This window comes from Callorhinus ursinus, unplaced genomic scaffold, assembly GCF_003265705.2.
Source record: "Callorhinus ursinus isolate GAN/ISIS: 27379988/994484 unplaced genomic scaffold, GSC_fseal_2.0 scaffold22, whole genome shotgun sequence".
Classification (NCBI taxonomy): domain Eukaryota; kingdom Metazoa; phylum Chordata; class Mammalia; order Carnivora; family Otariidae; genus Callorhinus; species Callorhinus ursinus.
Window position 1 is genome coordinate 24,979,524 of NW_027397084.1, and position 5,080 is coordinate 24,984,603.

Below are 5,080 nucleotides of genomic sequence, written 5' to 3' on the forward strand. Positions count from 1 at the left end.
TTTTTGGCATAAAGGCTGCATAATTTAGAGAAAGAGCTTCTTTAAAAATTAAAAAAAATTGACAATTTACAAACATAAAATTGCTAAATGAAACTAATACAAAACTCTTAGGAATCACAGTGATCAGATTGTCAAGATTGATTAATTTGCAAATCATAGCCACATAAGCAGGCGTCTTTTAGTCATGGACTCCCTGTCATATTTCTTCTGACACAGTTTTAATAAGATTCTGACAGGATCCAGAGAATCAGTTTCGATCACTGCCACTCTATTTTCCCTTCAACCCATTTAGGTAATTATTAACTTAGCTATGCTAATTATCTTCACTCTATTTATGAGCAGTCTCTAGAACATTCTCAAATGGAAGTGATCTCTACCTCTCTTTAAGTCCCAGATGTTTCAATTGTCACTCATTATATCTTTTGCTTCCTACTTAGTGTCTAGTATACCTCATATGTACACCTTATATCTTTAATTACTGATAAGCTACTTGAAGTCCAGATCATGTTTTGTTTTGTTTTGTTTTTCCATCCCCTATTCTGCTTAGGAGAGCATCAGCAGAGAGTAGGCACTCAAGTGTCTTTGAACAAATGAAGGATATATTTTTCTCATTATCCTCTTTTAATATTCTCTCTTACAGCAACCTTGGTTAAAATTCCTCCTTTCAGCCATGCACGGAGATTCCTTTAGAAATTATTAGCACATATATATTTCAACAATGTAAATTAGTGAATATCTACTTAGAAAAAAAAGAAAAGACCCTCAAGGAGATAGATAGATAGATAGATAGATAGATAGATAGATAGATAGATAAATAGATAGATGATAGATAGATAGATGATAGATAGATAGATAGATAGATAGATAGATAGATAGATAGATAGATAATATATCTGTTGATTATAGTAGATTATTTGTAATCTTTCAAAAACAAAGATCATGAAGTTAGAGGTTGTCACAGATATATCTTACACATTTTTGTTACTAATTTTTGGAAAATTGAACTAAAAGAAATTTTCAAAGAATGACTAGAAACCCATCTATTTCAAATAAGCAATCTTGGTTTGTCTGTTTTCACAAAAAAAAAGAAAGAAAGAAAAAAGTGTCTTTTTTGTGCTACTTTGATTTTTGAAAGAGAACCTTTTATGCCTTTTGTGTACAGAAAATTCAACAGCATACAATTAGCCCAGTTTGGTGGCCAGTTCCTTAGCCCTTGCCTTTTCCAACTTGGCAATGTGAGCCACCGCCTTTGGACTTAGAACACTGCCTCCCCAGTGATAGCAGATCTCATTATATCTGTCACTGTATTTGGTCCTGATAGCTGCTACCTGCTTAGTCAGAGTTCCTTTGTCTTCCGAGTTAACCTGTTAACCTTAAGGCGACAGTGGTTCACGTCTTCCTGTGGACCAGACACTCCAGCCTGGTCTTCCCCTTGATAAGGCAGTAGGGAACCCCCATCTTTGGACACAGGACAGGCAGGAAGACAGCCAGCTCAAGGGGATCCACAGCATGTGCAATAACTACCAGCTGAGCCTTCTTGTTTTCCACAAAGGTGGTAACAGTATTAACCCCAGCTCAAAGGACAGGCGGCCTCTTGGTGGGGACATCCCATTTGCCAGCAGCTTTCTTCTCAGCCTGGGGCAACAATCTCTGCTTCTTCTCTTGGTTGTATTTGTGGGGCAGCTCAAGCAGTTGTGTAGCTGTTTGGTGGTCCAGGGCCTGGGAGAACTGGTTAATCACGGGAGGCACTTTTTGACTTATATAGAGAATAGCCCTTTGCCACTGCAGCCAGATGCAGCGGGGCCACTGGACAAATCAGATGAGGATGAGGTTGCTTTTGGGCTGGGTGTCCTGTCTGATGCCAGATTTCTTGGGCCTTTTCTCAAACAGGGGATTGACCACCTTCTTGGTCTCCTGTTCCTTTATGACAGCAGGGATTGGGGCCACCTTCTTCCCCTAAGCCTTCTTTCCTTTCAGCATCTTGGATGGCTTGAGCCATCTACTTTGATTTTTTTAAAAATTTTTCTTATTTGAATATAGTTGATATGCAATGTTACATTGGTATCAGGTGTACAACTTCGTCGTTTAACAACTTCATACATTATGCTACGTTCACCACAAGTGTAGTTACCATCTGTCCCATTAATCACTACTACAATATCATTAACTGTATTCCTTATCCTCTTTTTATTCCCATGACTTACTTATTCCATAACTGGAGGCCCTTTCCCCTTTCCCTGTTCTGCCCAACCCTTCTCTCCCCTCTGTCAACCATCCGTTTGTTCTCTGTATTTAGAGTTAGGATTCTGCTTTTAGTTTATATATTCTTTTTTTTTAGATTCCATTTATGAGTGGAATCATATGCCATTGTGCTACTTTTGATTGGTATCATTAACAGATGGGTTTCTTTAAGTTAGGGTCACAGATCAAACTTATTCATGTTGCTTTCTCTAATTGAAATTTTGATTTCGGTTCACAGTTTAAACAATTTTATTTTTAACTTATTTAAAGGTTGGTTGATTTAACTGCTTCAAACTTTTGAAACTCTCAGTTCTATATAAAGTATATGGCTCGTGATCGCAGGATATATCCAGCTGTTGCAATTGTTTTTAGTGCCTCATTGCCAAGTGACATAGAAGAGGAATTTGATGGCAGGCTTTGGAATTCTTTTTCTGTAAACCAATATGCAACACATTCCAAAATAAAATATCTAATATGCCCATAACTGGTAATGAATTTAGGATACACAATATTATTGCTACATTTATAAGTTACCCAAGAGAAGGAAGCAAATTCTAGATCTTACTGATCTTCATTAAGATTTAATAGGTAACCTTGTTACCCCAGGGCTTTCTTGGCTGGTGAATAATCTTGGCTGATGGGAAAAGATTCTTTTGAAATGTTGTGGATTTGTTTCATAATTTAAATTAGTCAAGGACAAGGAAGAATTGAAGACAGAGGATAACTCAGTAAAGAGACGGACCATTGTAAAGGAGGAAGAATCTTACAGCATAACAATTCTGGGAAAAAAGAAACTCGAATAGGTCAGGTGGTATAAACCCAAATATTTGAGGATTTGAGGTGTGAAATAAAAATCTAAGAGCAAGGACAGACCCTTTCTGAATGGTTAATCATAAAGCACAAAAATTAGCTGAGTTCAAAGTCATTGCGGAAAGTAAAAAATGTGTGATCTTTTAGGGGGTTAAAACCTGTGGCAAAATATCATGAAACTTGGAAAAAGCAGTAGTATTTTGGTGCTGCCAGGACAGGTGATGTGGAGAGGGCACCTGATGGTGGGGTGCTCCTCTTATAGCCATGTGTAGCAGCCTCCTCACATTAACAGTCCTGCCTCCAGCCACACACTTTATTCATTCTCCCCATGAAGAAGGCATGGAAGAAGGCATGCATTATCATTTTGATGGATCACAGGTGTTGATTAATTTCTCCACTGGGGTGGGGGTGGGGAGAGAATCTATTGAAAGGCCATTGTTTGGTGTTTGGTGATTGCATTTCACCCCTCTCCACTTGGATGAATATGAGGTAAAGATCCTTTATTTTTAGAACAGAAAAATTATTTTTACAGAAAAATTACAATAGTATAGAGAGTTCTCACATACCCTACACCTAGTTTCTCTTCTTATTAACTTCTGACAGTATTAGTATGGTACATTTGTTACAATTAATGAACCAATATTAACACATTATTATGAAATAAAGGCCAGATTTGATTCAGATTTCCTTTTTACCCAATGTCCTTTTTCTGTTCCACTGAGGATCTTATGTGACATATAGTCATCATATCTCCTTAGGCTCCTCTTGACTCTCATGGTTTCTCAGACTTTCCTTGTTTTTCTTTTCTTTTTTTTAAATTTATTATGTTATGTTAATCACCATACATTACATCATTAGTTTTTGATGTAGTGTTCCATGATCCATTGTTTGTGTATAACACCCAGTGCTCCATGCAGAACGTGCCCTCTTTAATACCCATCACCAGGCTAACCCATCCTCCCACCCCCATCCCCTCTAGAACCCTCAGTTTGTTTTTCAGAGTCCAAAGTCTATCATGATTCGTCTCCCCCTCCAATTTCCCCCCCTTCATTCTTCCCCTCCTGCTATCTTCTTCTTCTTCTTCTTCTTTTTTAAACATATAAAGTATTATTTGTTTCAGAGGTACAGGTCTGTGATTCAACAGTCTTACACAATTCACAGCGCTCACCATAGCACATACCCTCCCCAATGTCTATCACCCAGCCACCCCATCCCTCCACCCCCCACCACTCCAGCCACGCTCACTTTGTTTCCTGAGATTAAGAATTCCTCATATCAGTGAGGTCATATGATACATGTCTTTCTCTGATTGACTTATTTCACTCAGCATTAATACCCTCCAGTTCCATCCACGTCGTTGCAAATGGCAAGATTTCATTCCTTTTGATGGCTGCATAATATTCCATTGTATATATATACCACATCTTCTTTATCCATTTTTCTGTCAAGGGACATCTTGGCTCTTTCCACAGTTTGGCTATTGTGGACATTGCTGCTATAAACATCGGGGTGCACGTACCCCTTCAGATCCATATATTTGTATCTTTGGGGTAAATACCCAGTAGTGTAATTGCTGGGTCGTATGGTAGCTCTCTTTTCAACTTTTTAAGGAACCTCCATACTGTTTTCCAGAGTGGCTGCACCAGCTTGCATTCCCACCAACAGTGTAGGAGGGTTCCCCTTTCTCCGCATCCCGGGCTCAACATCGCTCGGGATCAGGGAAATCCAAATCAAAACCTCAATGAGATATCACCTCACACCAGTCAGACTTTCCTTGTTTTTCATGATCTTGATGGTTTTGAGGATTATTGATCCAGTAATTTATAGAATGTCTCTCAGTTGGGATTTACTGGTGTTTTTCTCATGACTAGAACAGGATTATGGTTTTGGCGAAGAAGATCACAGAGATAACATGCCATTCTTAACACATCATATAAAGGGACAAACTATCACCATGCCTTTTCACTGTTGAAGTTGACTTTGATCGCCTGGCTGAGGTAGAGTTTGTCAAGTTTCTCTGCTTAAAACT

At 38.5% G+C, this 5,080-nt stretch overlaps 1 pseudogene; it reads right to left on the bottom strand.

Annotated features, from left to right (window-relative positions):
- Nucleotides 1-1,181: 1,181 nt before the first annotated feature.
- LOC112838061 (large ribosomal subunit protein eL8 pseudogene) lies at nucleotides 1,182-1,980 on the bottom strand (annotated as a pseudogene).
- Nucleotides 1,981-5,080: the final 3,100 nt, after the last annotated feature.